General features: G+C 55.8%; 1 protein-coding gene across 1 annotated transcript in view; it reads left to right on the forward strand.

Moving 5' to 3' along the window:
* Positions 1-208: 208 nt before the first annotated feature.
* ACCSL (1-aminocyclopropane-1-carboxylate synthase homolog (inactive) like) overlaps positions 209-14,832 on the forward strand; it is a 63,305-nt gene continuing 48,681 nt past the window's right edge. Inside the window, exon 1 of the mRNA XM_082684035.1 lies at positions 209-269. The gene's annotated coding sequence lies outside the window, so the exon portion shown is untranslated. The remainder of the gene's footprint in view (positions 270-14,832) is intronic.

The following is a 14,832-nucleotide window of genomic DNA, read 5'->3' on the forward strand; positions in this document are numbered from 1 at the left end:
GGCCACCATTAACACTCCCTCTTTTTAGGGGCTTCTCTGCTATTTGAAGGGCAGGGTCCTTGGGGAATGCAACGCTCCCAGACTCTCTTGTGAAGGGAAGGAAACAGAGGTCCCAATTCTGCCAGCACCGCTCTGAAGGCTTCTTCCCTCACCTCCCCTCTTGGCAGAGGCGGGTGGGCGCTACCTAGGCCCCCCTCCCAGCCTGCTTCCAAGGATCCTTCGAGATAATGGAAGGCAGAGTGTTTCGAGGACTGCAGTGCAGCTCCCTGGTAAGAGGTGATTGTAGTTAATGATGTATGCCTGGGGGCTGCTGTTTCCTGGCAGGAAGCTGGCAGGAGGGGAGGAGACCCGAGGGAATGGGGGGGGAAAGGGGAGGCCCAGGGCTGGGTTTCCCAGGGGGCCAGGCGGGGGACTGTTGGCTTAGGCAGAGTCTGTCCCTGGTGTCTCAGTTTCCAGCTCCATCTGCACACCCAGTGGCCTCTGTCCATTCAGGTTTATTTGACAGATGTTTACTGAGCCCCCAAATCCCCGCGGTCAGGTCCTAGTGCCGCAGTAGATTCGAGGCTGAGAACAGGCGTCAGAACAACTCTGGGCTCAGCCCCTGCCTGAAGGGGCCCAGTCTGGGGCGGGAGGCCCAAGGCACCCCGGATAACAGAAACACGACTCAGAACTTGGTCACCATGATTCTTGTCATTGCTCTGAATATCCAGATGGCTTCTTAGCCTCTCCCCTTGGACGTCCAATGGCTTCTCTACCTTAACTCGTTTGAGGCTGAGCATTTCCTTTGCCCCTCCCCGGTCTTTCTCGTTCCCCCTGGGAGCCATCATTATTCCTCCCTGTCCAGCCAAAGCTCTCTTCAAGCAGCGACAGGCGTGGGGATGGTGTCCCCAGGCCAGAGGCGTCACCTCCCATCCTGACTGATGTCCACACACTCCCCTCACCAGTCTCCCTGCTGCCTCTCTCTCCCATCCCGCCCCGTGCCCCCTTACTCAGAGCAACAGAAGGTCTTAGAACATAAACTGGATCCCATCCACCCTCTGGCATATAGCCTTTCCCCAGCTTCCTGGTGCCTTCACCGCGCTGGTTCCTTCTCATCCGGTGGGCTCAGCCTAAATGCCACCTCCTCGGAGAAGCCGTAGAGACCCCTCCTGGTCCTTTTCTCTGCCAAGCGCATCCCAGCACCGCTCGCGTCTGTCATGTGGCTGTCGGGTTGGTCATCTCTCATTCATTTCTTTGCCTGTTGGTTAGTTGTCGCCCCTACAAGCGCAGGGACCTTGTCTGGAGGGTTTGCAGTGCACATTCCACAGTCAGCGTGATATGCACCCCCGTAAACTCCTCTCAGCTAGGGGAGGAACATGTTCCCTCCCCGCCCCCATCCCAGAAGATACGAAAGCTGCAGCTTCTTGGAGCAAGAGAAAGTGTGGCTCCAGGACTCCAGTGACTTCTCCCGATGCCCCCCACTCCCAACTAGCGGCCCGGTGTGGGTACTGCAGGAACCCGGGTCTCCCTCCTCTTCCAGGGGGCTAGTATCCCATATCTGACTTTAAGAAGAGCTGTTTCATGGATCCTTTTTACCCCTGCTTCACCGCTATAGGGCCACATGCTTCAGGATTTTCATTCGTGCATTTATTCCGAACATCCTGAGTACCTGGATTCCTAAGTCCCGGGCTTAGATGTGACCTCTGCCACGCACCCATTGTGTAGCTTTGTTGGGTCTCTTCCTAGCTCTGGGGCTTAGTTTGCTCCTCTGTCAAAAAGGAGGTAAAGGCTGGACCTCATGGGCTGAGTCCTTGACTCCGTCAGAAAGAGCTGGGGACATGGCTCAGGGGCACCATGAGAGCTGTAGGATGTCTGACTGCCACTGGAGTGAGCCAGGCGCAACCTCACTCACAACAAGGAGACATTCGGTTTCCTGCCGGCCTGTGCTCCAAGTGTCCACCCTCTCTAGTGTCTGGGAATGAAGGGAAGCGGGACAGGAAGTGAGATCTGGGTCACCAGCCCACCCAGCCTCCCCTGCCCACGTTCCCAGGCCCCCTCTGCCTCCCTCGGAGCCGAGCTCCCTTACGGCCCGACCATGGAGACCGCCTGTCCGGGTCTCCTCTGGCTCAGTAACCACCCTGATCTGCGGGAGGAGGGGGAGCACAACAGGAAGCCTAGCCAACTTCCCAAAATAATCTCACATGTCTTCCCAAGGGAACAGAGTCAAGATAATCCAGCATTCTAAAGTTCAAGGCTGAGGCAGGGCAGAAGTCCCAGCAGAAGTCGGCTGGAGGTTGGGACTGTGGCGGGAACAATCATATGCATTTGGCAGGCAGAGGAGATTTTTCCTTTCAGGAGCTTCAAGCGGGTCCTTCTTCCGGCACCTCCTGTAGGGAATTTCCTTAGGCCAAAGCCCAGCAGACCCTGGAAGAGTCTGCATGGAAACTGCATGGTCTTCTTGGTTTCTGTCCCAGGGGTCAGATCTGCACCCCCATTCCAATTCCAACAAAGCAAAACAGGATGGATGAATTCTCCTGACGCCCTGGCCTCGGGCAAGAGCTTTCCTCGGTGTGAAATCCTTCTCCTCCAGATGTGGTCATCTCACTAGAAAGCCCCCTGCCCCCTTCCAAGGACAGCCACGTATTAAACTAGCTCATCCCTGCTGGCTTTCACCTGCCTTGCACCCTTGACTGTGAATTCCTGCAGCATGGGCCTCTGTTTTATTCTTCTTTGTGGTTGCAGTTGGGGAAAAAAGTTAGTGTTGTGTCAATAATGATGAAGATGACAGCAATCGTGGGTAATAAATATTAATGAGGTAGAAATGTTGGCGTTCGGAACCGATGGCCAAGGAAGAATTCCCGAGACATCTTGGGTGCAAAAAGGTGGTTTTATAACAGCCCAGGGACGGGACCCGTAAGCGGAAAGAGCTGCCCTGGGTTTGTGACGTGTGACTGGTTATATACTTTCAAGTTGGAAGGGGGTCGGGGATAACAGAAGTGTCTAAGGAATTTTAGAAGTGGGGCTGGCTGAGGACAAAGCAAAAGCTGGTGCCTTGCACCCCCCCTTCCTTCACCTGCTCCCCTCCATATGTGTAGCATTCCTCAGGCACCCCTGACTGCCATAAAACGATAAATAGTTAACTTGCAGAGATCACAATCCTGCAAGGTAGGAGTCTCCCTTGGTTTGCAAATGTCCTTGAGATTTACAACAAAGAAGTTACCTTATCAATAGCCCTAATGTCACCCTCCCCTCCATGAAAAACGGAAGGAGGCGGAGGTAGAAGGAAAAGTAAATAAAGTTAAATTTCTTCTAAACCTAATTCTCACTAACAAGGATGCTTGATAGCAGGAATGTAAGATTCCACCAGGAGACTCCCAGTTGTCTTTACTTGATAGTAACCAGGCCTTCAATATCCTGATAGTACTTTTTTCCGCATGCGCGGGCTAACCGGCCAGTTCTGCTTCTGTAAGATTGCTTTGTCTGCTTTCGCGCCGGGTCCCCTGACCCAATTCACTGACGCCAAGTATGCCTGTTCAAACTGTCAATCAGTCAGCTCAGCCCCACCCGAAACTTGTTTGTACCTGTCTATAAAAACCCTGCACCAACCCAGCTCTGGACCTCTCGGCGTTATCGGCAACGAGCGGCGCAGAGGTCCAGGTTCGAACCTGCAATAAACGACCCTTGCTGATTGGCTTTGACTCACGTCTCTGGTGGTCTTTTAAGGTGGGGGTAATATTCAATTGGCATTTCAGAAGCAGGGTTTCCAGGACCTTGAGGGGCTAGCTGTTGTTAGGAAAAGGTCATTTATTACTGTTTAGTACAGGCTTGGTCATGAGACCCTTTAGATGTAGATCAGTGTGACAGATGGCAGGAGGAGGATTGCCAACATGTATCTTGCGGGGGTGGGGCGAGTAGAGAGAAAGGAGGTTTCCAAAGGAATTTTTATATGTTAAAGTAGACTCAGGATCCTGGGGAGTTGGGATAATGTGAAGTTGAGATTGCCTTTGCCCTTAGCCAAGTATTAACACGGAGGCAGCTGAGCTCCCAGAGGAAGGTCCCTCTACCTCTTCCAAGGACTTATCAATGGGCTGCAGGCAGTAAGGAAATTTAACTTTTCCTTTTGCCTTTGTTCCCCACGTCAGTAACAGCTAACAATCACCGAATGTTTTCTAAACGCCCCGGCCCTCTGGCAAGGGCTTTCTGTCTCTTACCTTATCTCACCTCACCGCAGGTACTGTGTTCCCATTTTGCAGACCGTGGGGGAGGGGCGGGGACCAAAGCTCAAGGAGGGTAAATAACTTACTCAGAATCTAACAGTGGTGGAGCTGGGTTCAAATCAAGACAATCTGGCTCCAACAAGCTAGTTAAGTTTGAACCAAGATTAAATAGGCTTTCTCTCTAAAGTTCCCCTTTTATAAGCTAACACCTGACCCCCCCCAACCCCCGCAACAGGTGTCTCTAATGGTGGAATTTTAGGCACGTTCCAAGGCTACCATGAATGGGTGGGAGTGATAGCTTCTTCCAGGAAGTCCCCAGATCACAATCAGTGACTCGGGAGAGGACAGAAGAGAGGTCAGTTGATACGCTTCTCCTTCCTACCCTCTCTCTGGCTCCCACCTGACTGGTGAAAAGCATAGCGGCCCCGGGGAGGCCCAGCTTCATGGCAGGCCGGGAGAGGCTCAGAGAAGCCCAGCCTCGGCTGGAGAGCAGGGAGCCTCATTTTGGGTTGGCTCCCAGCCCCCACGTGCCGGAGGTCCCCCTCGTGCCTTCTCATGACGGCACCCGTCAGGTCACTTTGCCCATTGTGTTCCGTCTTGCCTTTGCTGCTCTGTCTCCCCCACCAGACGGTGCTCCAGAGGACCCCGGGCCCAAGCACGGGCGCGGCATACTGTAGATCTTCACAAAACGGTGCCTGTTAATTTGGGAGCTGGCCCTGAGCCCCCGGGGCCGCTCCTGGTTCCACAGCCTCTGCGGCCCCCGATGCCAGGAAGGTGGTCATGACTTTGTGTTGAAAAAGTCATGACCGCAGAGATGAAGCAGAGCTATAGCCACAGCAGGTATGTGCCTGCAGAGACTGGAGGGGGCGAGAGCCACAGCCTCCCGGCCCATCTCCATCCTCTGGGTCGCAGCCCTCCTCCTCCAGGAAGCCCGTCCTGGTGAGCTGCACCCACAGGATATGCTTCTGCTGCTCAGGCTCCACGAGGCTCTAGGCGGCCACACACCTGTGTTCTGCCCTGGGGGGAAGACGAGGTAAAGACCAGGACTGTCGCTGGAGCTCCCAGTTCCGCTTTGTCTACCTGCTCCCCACCGTGTCTCCGGCAGCGGCTCTCCCATTATCTTGCCTGCTCCCTCTGTTCCTTCCTTTTCTTTCATGCCTCTTTCCCTTCTTCTTTCCGTCTCCCACTTCGTCACCTGCCCCCTACTCCTACCCTGTCTGTGAAGGGCTTGAGGCCACTGCTGCCCTCGGCTCACCTCCTTCTGGGTGACCAAAATGGCCCGAGTTCTGCTCACAGGGATGCCCGGGGCTGCTGCTGTTCCTCTGGGCTGAGGGTCCCCGCAGGGAGGGTTGGGGACAGCACCCAGCTCCAGCACGCCCCTGCCCCTGTCGGGCCCAGCACTGGAGCCAAGACTCCCGGGTGGGGTGAAGCCACCCCTCCCAGACAGGTGTGTGAAGGAAGCTGGGGAAGGGGAGAGAGCACTGGAGGAGGAGTCTGGAGCCAGAATTCCACACACGCGGGGCCTCCGTCTCTATCCCCAGGCATAGCAGGCATGCCACTCACATTTGTTAAGTGACTGAATGACAGCCACAGACTGCAGTCCTGACGGCTCGCCTCACCTCGGACACATCCCTCCATCGCCCTGAGCCTTGGGACCCTCTTGGGTAGCATAGGGAGGAGTCACTCTGTCCTCATCCAGCCCCTCGGGGCAGTGGAGAGGATCAGGTGCCATAGTGCGTGGAGCTGGAATGCTCCTGCCGCCAGGGGTGCGGGTGGCCGTGGTGGCAGGTGGGAGAGGGCCGAGCCAGGTCCCAGCTCTGGAGGTAGAGACGGACCTGGGGCATCTGCCGGGTTTGTGCGGAGTCCCCTCCTTCCTCTCAGGCAGAACCTGGGCAGGGTCTTCCCAGAGGGTCCAAACCACCCTTCTCTGCCAAGTTTCTTGTTGCTGGGGCCCTCACTGCCACAGACTTGTCCTTTCGGGGCTATCATTGGTGAGTCCTAAACTTGGCTTTCAAGGGGAGCTGGTCTCATGTTGGGTTTAGCCCAAAGATAGGAGACAGGAGACAGCAAGTTCCAGGGCGGGTGTCAGGCCTTGCTGTCCGGCCCCGTGGCTGTGAGCACAGCTCCATGCTGGGCGCAGGCCTCCTCAGCTCTGCTGCTTGCCTACTGTGTGTGCTTGGACAAGTCACTGTGCCTCTCCGAGTCTCGGCTTCCTGAGAGTTCTAACGACAACGGTGCTCGCCTTGCCACTGTACCGTAAGAGTCCTCAGAGGACGAACAGAAAACCTGGCAGGGAGAGGTGCCGGGTGAATGGTGGGCGCCCGCTCGGCTCAGGGCTGGCAGCCCATCCACACTCTGGCTCCCCCCTCCCCTGCCGCGCTTCCGGCCCAGGCTTGGCCAGATGGTGGGACCTGGGAAATGCAGCCGAGCTGCACGCTCCTGGTCTATTTTGAGAATCCTCCTGTTTCCTTTCCTGCCTGGGGCCATGTGGTGGCTGTGGGTCTCTGCTCACAGGATAGGCTCGGAGCTGGCCCTTATCCTTCCTCTGCCCCTCACTTTTAGCCCTTCCCTTCCTCACAGCCTGGGCCCCGCGACCCCCCGCATCCTGGCTCCAGGCGCAAACACCACAGCCCCTACCTGGAGGGGCCAAGGTCAGGTCCCCAAAGAGGCTTGGGGGCGGGGCTAGTGACTTGCCTACACTGTGGAGAAGGCAGGGAGCTAAAGCGGGCCCCTTGTTGCCCTGGCCTGGCCCATGCCAGTCCCGGCCCCCTCCCTTCAGCAAAGTTGGCACCCTGTTATCACTGCCGGGGTTGAGGGTGGGCTGGGGTCATCTGTATTCCACACACAGCTTCCCTCACAGACGCCTTGGGGTCCTACAGAGAAACAGAGCCTCCCAGAATGCTGGCCCAGCCAGGAAGTTAGGCAGCTCCCTGGCCTGGGGCCTGACTCATCTACATTCCAGGCCAACAGGGGAAGCAGAGGCCCCACATCCCTCAGTCCCCTCGCTGGAAACAGCGGGAGTCACCCTTGCCTCCTCTCCCTTCCTCCTCTGGACACAGAGCTCTGACCTCCTCTGCCTGGCTTTGGGTCCCCCCTTCCTCACTTACTCGATCTGTCACCTTTTACCTCTCTGTGCCTCGATTTGCTCATCCGGGAAATAGAGCTAAGGTGGATTCCTACTCCATGGGCCTGTGGGGAAGTGACACTGAGTTGATACTGGGGGAGAGCCTAGGCCAGTGCCTGGCGCACAGTCACTGCTCAAAGTTGGCGCACAGAGTCTGCGCCCTCCAGTTCTTCTGCATGGGTTTTATCTCCTCTACTAATGTCTTCGTTCAACCTCTCCTTCTGCTCACCGGCTTCACCCTCTCTGTCCCCCACCCTGCTAAGCCGGGGCAGCTTTCTAAGTAACCAGTTGGATTTGTGTGGCAGGTTTTGGGAATCTGGTAGATTCCCTCATTCCCTCTACAGTCCTTGGCTGTCTACTATGCACTCAGCCGTGTTCTGAGAGCGGGGTGCACTGAGTGCCCTAAACCAAGAGGGAAGCGTATTTTCCAGGCCCAGCCCTGCTACTGGGGGGCCAAGGGCAAGTTCCTAACCTCGGGGAGCCTCAGTTGTGACAGCTACGGAAGGAGATCATGGGGAGCCCGGGCCGGCCGTGAGGACTAAGTATTTCGTGTGTCGAGCACACGGATCACGTGCAGAGCGCGTGAAATGTTGTCCCAGTGCCAGCAGCAGAATAAAGACGGGGAGGGTGAGGTCATGGCCCTCCTCACAGCTTTCCAAGTTTCGTGCTGGCCTCAGGCACGGCATTCAAGGCTCTGGTGATCTGGTCCCAGGAGCCGCCTCCCCCATCCCCAGCAGCCCTGACTCCAAATCTCTGTCCTCCTTCGGCTAGAGCAGGTGTCCCAGCCCTCCCCAAGCAACTGGGACTGTTCGCACCCCTTTCCTTTACCTGCACTGTTCCCCTTTCTTGGAATTTCTTGCCCCTCCCCTTTCCTTTACAACCCCTTCTTATCTTTTCAAGGCGGCCACGGTAACACGCCCCTGCTAAGGAAATACAGTCTCTCCAGCCTCCCACCCCGGGGCTGGGCTCCTCGTCCCAGGTGTTCCTGCCTCCGGTTCATTCCTTCCGTATCATTCCTGTCCAGCCACAGGTGGTCCCCGAAGCCCCTGGGCAGGAGCGCCAGCTGGTTTGCCCTGTGTCCCCAGAGCCTAGCCCTGGCTTGGTATGTTGTGGGATTTGGTGGCTACACGTGTGAGGCCACCATCTTGGGGCAGGGGGGGATCGATGTTAGAGATTCACGCTCCCCTGGAAGGGAAAGGCCGGGGCCAATGCCATCGCCACGGCCAGCTCTAGTGGACAGGACCCGAAAGGCCCCACGTGCTCGTGCAGGGGAGGCTGTCAGCGGGCGTAGGCCATGGCAACACACAGGCCCCCCAGTGGGTAATGGGCTAAACGTGGTAGGTGTTTATTTCTCACTCACTCAAGTCTGAGACGAACGGTGCTGGTCTGCACATGGCCTTCCTCCACACAGCGACTTGGGGGTGCTGGCTCCCTCCGTCTTGTGGTGCCACCATTATTTAGGTCCTTGTTGCCATCGGCATCCGACTGGCAGACAGAGAAAGACTGTGGAGGAGGTACAGCTGCTCTGAAAAGCCTTGGCTCTGAATTGGTACACGTCACTTCTGCTCACGTCCCGGTGCCCAGAACTCCCGGGAGCAGCGCAGGGGGGGAGACGGGGTGCGGCCATGTGCCCCGGGAAGAAGGGGACGAGACGGATTTGAGTGATCACTGACCATCTCTGCCAGTACAGCCACGAGGCTGACTCGGTTTTTCTGGCTCCCGTGTGTGTGTGTAGACGGCTGGGCAGACCCCCAGGTCACATTGAAGGGGACTGGGCTTCCAGCTGGGCTGCCCCCACGTGCCACAGCAGGCGGGACTGACACAGTGTGGGTAATGTAGGTGACCATCTCCTGGTCTGTCGTGCAGAGATAGAGGCTGACCACAGGTCAGGTCGGGGTTGGGGGGCTTAGGGAAACCCACATGGGGTTGGAGGGTGGCTCTAGGTCAGACACTCTTCTTGGGGGCCTGAGGGCTCTGTCAGGCCTCTGGAACAGGGTTTTATAGATGCAGGAGTCCAGACCCCGGGCAGGCTGCAGTCTTCTCCCTTTGTTAAGAGTGGGCTGGGCTGCGTCCTGAGTGACTTCCCACCGATCTTTCGGATGGTCTCAGCTTCTTATCTGCAGCCCCAGCCCCAACCAGTACAGGAGACCAGGCCTATGTCTACGGCCCAGTGTGCTCAGCTGCCGTCTGAAAGGCTCTTTGAAAGCCAACAAGCCTCCTTTGCCATCAGAACTTCCAGCCATGGGAAGCAGAAGCCAGGCCCCCCCCCCCACCGCCCCCCGGCTGCCCTTGCTAGGGGTGAGCCATATCACTCAGCTGGGACACCTGGCAGCCCAGGCGGCTCCGCGGCTTCCCGCCCAGCCTCCGTCCACTGTGATGCTGGCCGCTGTTCTCAGCCAGCCCCGCTCCCAGGCCAAGCATCTCAGGGAAACTGAGCAGGGAGGATGCTGACTGGCCACAGAGCCTGGTGGTCCTCAGTGGGGATGTCTGGAGCCACGTGAGGGGAATTTTATCTTCCTGCGGGGCCAACGGGGTGGACACACTGGCCGTGGAAGGTACAGATTTCTGGGGACATGCAAGAACCGTCCACCTGCGCAGGTGTGGCCGAGTACTCCTTCCCGAACTTGACCGTGCAGGGCCTGAAAGCTCAGCTCGCCGGGCTCCGCCTCGCCATCCCTGACTCACCAGGGCTGCAGCCGGCCGAGGAATGTGAGTTTCTAGCAGTTCCCAGGTGATACCCAGAGACCACAGTTTGAAAACAACTGTCGGAGATGGAAATCTGTTTTGGAGCATTTGAGCCGAGGCTATAATTCTGTTTTACATCTAAACACACACTGTGTTTTGCATTTTTATATTCATGAAAATTCTCTGGATTGCAGCTGTGTAGAGAGTAATCTCTCTTGTCCTTTTGGGAACTTTACCTGGAGTTTTTCACCATCTCAGAAAATAGTGTCCCTTGGCAAAGCTCCTGGAGGTGTCCGGGCAGCTGATTTCACATTCGCAGCTGTGACACGATGTGTGGGATTGTGGCACTCTGTCCATGCCTGCCAGTCTCCAACTGCTTCCTCAGGCCTTTGGCATACTCAGATCATCATTCGAATAGTTTTAAAATGCCCACAAGTGTAGCACACAATACTTGCCTTTTATTTCTCCTTTTCATCAGACCTGGAGCAGCATGTGTGCATGTGCGTGTGCGTGTATGGGTAATTTTTTGTTTCTAAGAATTTCATCTTGGGAGGTCAAGGGTGTGTTACTAAATATCTACTATGAAAAGGGGGTAGACCACTGGTTTGGTCCAGCTCCCACCCTGGGCAGAGTAAAACAGACCCCGGACGTGGAGTGACTAGGTCTCGGAGGCACAGGGAGTGCCCGCCCCTGCCCTGACTCCTGGTCCCACACTCCTTCTTGCAGCAGAGAGCATACCTCCCCGAGAGCCTCCCGTGTGCTGGGCTCTGTGCTGGTTACTGCAGGAGACGGGAGAGGGTGTCGTTAAGCCCATTTTGCAGCCCAGGAAGGTTGGGTGACCTGCCCAATAGGCAGACGGCTGTTCAGTGGGTGGAAGCCTAAGACCCGGGTTCCACAGAAGGCAGCTTACTTTGACGTTGCGAGAGGGTATTCTCAGGGACTGCTGTTCTCGCCAAGCAGTTGATAACCCACACATGTCGAGGACGTGCACAAGACTCTGGTGTGCGACAGCGGTCAACAGAACTGATTTAGTGTCTCTCTTCAGGGAGCTTCTGCTCTCTTGGAGAAGACAGAGCGTAAAGAGCTTGTTGCGACGTAAATATTCTAACAAAGAGTAGGGGACATGAAGAGCGTGTGCTAGGAGACGGCGCCCGACCTGGGAGGGAGCGCAGGATGGCCGGGCTGGGGACTGGGAGGGCCCGGGCAGTCGGGAAGGAAGCAGGAAGGAGAGAGCCCTGTGTCCGAGGAGAGAGTAGCAGGAACTGTCCGATATGACTGGTGTCCAGCTGTGAGGAAACCAGGGCACTTAAGAGGAAGGAGGCCAGTATGTTTGGAGCCCGGAGAGCAAGAGAGAGAGTAAAGCACGAGAGGTGGCCAGGCCAGACCCCCAGAACCAGGATGGACAGGAGAAAAGTTTGGTTTTTATCCTCAAAGCAATAGGAAGCCTGGTATTATGGTTGGATGGGCCCCTTCCTGCACCCCCTCCAAAAGATGTTGAAGTTGTTACCCCAGTACCTGTGACTGTGACGTTATTTGGAAATCGGATCTTTGCAGATGGTCAAGTTGAGACCACAAGGGGGACCCCAATGCAATAGGCTAATATCCTTATGAAAAGTGGAAATGCGGACTCAGAGACAGACACACACAGAGGGAAGACCATGTGAAGACGCAGGAAGAGCGGTCTCCAGGCTCCGGAACGCCTGAGGCTACCAGAGGTCAGAGTGGAGGCATGGAGCAGGGTCCCCATCCCAGGCCTTCAAAGGAACCCGCCCTGCCCCATACCTCAGTCTCTGGCTCCAGCCTCTACAACCATGAGATGATACGTGTCTGTCGTCTGAGCCGCCCAGCTTGTGGGGCTCTGTCGCAGCAGCCCCAGGAAACCGCAGAACCGTGGGGAGCTGTTGGCAAGAACATGGCTGGACTTGGTGTTTTGAGGTGTCTGTGCTTGGCCTGGCGTAGAGCAGGGACAGAGTCACAGAAACGGCCATGGGGAGAGGACTGTGATGTTCTGGAGACAGCTGATGGTCCCACGCTTGGTGTGGCTGGGGCCGGAGACAGAGCAAAGCAGACAGGTGTGGGAGACACGCAGAAGGTAGAGCTGCCAGGGGTATCCGGGCTGGCTCCTAGGGTGCCGGCTTCTGCTCAGGAGAGCACAGCGGAGCAGGTCTCTGAGAGGAAGACTCTCTGGCCAGGTCTGAGGGTAAAGATCATGAGTCTGTGTCTGATTTTAAGGTGCTCTTAGAGCTACGGATTCCGTCCCTCAGAAAACTTGGACTGGAGATAAAGTGTGGACCCTCATTCCAGATATTTCCAGGAGCCTTTGTCTTGGGGACTCAAGGTACCGTTGATGGGCCTCTGGGGGTAGCTTATGGCCCCCAGTAGAGATTCTCAGCCGTGGCTTTACATTATGCTCAAGTGGGGAGATTTTAAGATCCAACACCCAGGCCATATCCCAGACCAAGTAAACTGGGATCTCTTGGGGAGGGAGCCAGGCATCAATGTTTGTTCTTTCTTTTTTAGCCGAACACAGAGTGCCACGTTGTCGTTCCACTGTGAGGGGGTCGGAACCCGCTGGTGTCAGTGTCTTTTGGGCCCTCCGAGTTCCCGAGAAGATTCTTCCGGTTTCTTCCTCTCCTGTGCTAGTGTGGGGCTGGGCAGGAGGGCCAGGATGGGAGGGGTTGTCCCAACGCAAGGGATGGAAAAGAGGATCTGGGAGTCTAACTGCTGTTCTAACATCTCTCAACCAGTCCCCTTTATCTTAGTTCACCTCTAGACTCACCTTCCTGCCTCATCCCAGCTCCCGCATGTGCATATCTGGATCGCCTGGGGATTCTGCAGTGCCAATCCCTGTATTTGACCCTGTGAAATAAATACTGTCAGCCCATTTCACAGACGAAGAGGCTGAGGCACAGAGAGGTTAAGAAAATTGAGCCTAGATTCAAACCCAGGCAGTGAGATTCCAGAGACCTTGACGCTGAGGTCTTTCCTTGAGAAGTGTGGTAAGCTGTAATTGTTAGTACTCAAACATTAACTAAGTACTCAAACATTAAGTACTCAAACATTAACTAAGCACCGGTTTTGCGCCAAGTCCTGTTCTGGGCAAAGGGGTAGCAGAGATGTACTAAGATACAGTCTCTACCCTCAAGGAGCTCCCAGTCTTGTAGGGGGGGTAGAAACATAAACAGACACATAAAATCAGGCTGTGTGGAAACCAGGAACAATTTACCAGCAGAAAAATCGATGAACAATACTCATTATTTGTATGCAAAATGAAATCACAACGGAGAATTGTGCTTGCATTCGGGAGCAAAGCTAGCTGCCCAGCTTTGGGTGGTGGCTTGCTTCCAAGTTCCCCCTACGGGTCTTTTCTGGCTGTTTCTGTTCAGGCTTTTGCTGGCAGAGAGAGCAGCAACAGGCATTCAAGGTTTAAAAAAAAAAAAAAAAAAAGGAAAAATTCCAGAAATATGAAAATTGGGAAATGTTATAAGATTTGGGGGTGAGACTGTGTGGAAAGGGATGGGATGGAAGTCGGTGCCTCTTCTGACTTGCCAATGGCAGAGTCTAGCCTCAGTTTGCCCATCTGTTCAATGGAGAGCCATTCACGCGTTCCTGTGTTCATTCAAGAAACTATGAGAGAGATCCTGCGCACCGCCTTCGGAGCTGAGTCAGAAATATACACTTTCAGTGGCCGGGAGAAACTATAGATAAGGAGGCTGGGGCTCTGCCTTGGGAGACTGGCCGGGAGGGAGTGCCGGAGTAGGGCTGTTGGGGTCAGCCCGCACGTGGGTGTGTAAGAAGGAGGCTCAGCGCTGCTTCCCCACAGGCTCCTTCTCCTGCCCGCCCGGGGAAGTTCAGAGTCCCTGTTTCCCTGGCACCCCTCACCCTGCTGCACCCTGAGTAGCAGGTCCTCTAAGAGCCAGAACGGCTTGTTCCCAGTATTCATGGCACAGGGAGGGGGCCCTAGTGGCAGGCCATCAGGGAGAAGGAAATGGGTTTGCAATTACAGCCTTGTTTTGTCTTTTTTTTTTCTTTTCTTTTTCATCTGCAGGCAAGGAGGTAGGGAAAGCATTTGTCCCTGCTCCTTTGTCCCTGCTTCTGGGCCAGGTGACACAGGCTCTCTTTCCTCTCGTGCTCCGTGACCCCAGCCCACCTGGGGGTGCATTTTGGTGGGGGGCAACAGAGGGGCTAGGGTTTGGAACTCAGCCTCCCCATGTTGCTCTGGGCTTTGTTGGAGCCTGGTCTTTCCTGACTCCTTCCAACCCTTCCTGCCCCCAAGCTGGCTCAGGGGCTCCCAGGTGGGGTACAAAGGACCCCCAGGAATAACCCACTGAGGTTGCACCCCAGGTGGTTTTCGGGGTAAGCTTATGACACGAGGGTCTCTGTCAGTTAGCAAATATGTCTCCTCTGGCTTCTGTGGGTAACTAGTCCTGACAACAGAGGGCCAAACTCGTCCCTGCGGCCAGCTCAGGGTTTTACAGCCCCCTTCCCCAACAGACTGCACCTTGGGAACTGCCAGTGATTCTGAAGATTGTAGTCAGGCCATCACTTCCCAAGGGCCACTACTCACTCGCTCGGGGTGGAAGGGACACACCCAAGCCCCAGCTGGCATCTGAAAAAGGGCAGTTGGGGATTCTGCCTTCTAGGGGTCTGAGTGCTATGTGGTGTCAGGCAAAATACTTAACTTCTCTGAGCCTCAGGATCCTCACTGGTGGAGTGGGGGTGGTCGCCTTGCCTGGCAGTGGTTTCTGTGGTGTGGATTCCCAGGTAATCTGCAAAAGCCCAGCTATCCCCTAAAAGGGAGCCCAAGCCTGCTATGGGCTTGCTCAG

Source organism: Mustela nivalis, assembly GCF_964662115.1.
Source record: "Mustela nivalis genome assembly, chromosome: 9".
Lineage (NCBI taxonomy): Eukaryota > Metazoa > Chordata > Mammalia > Carnivora > Mustelidae > Mustela > Mustela nivalis.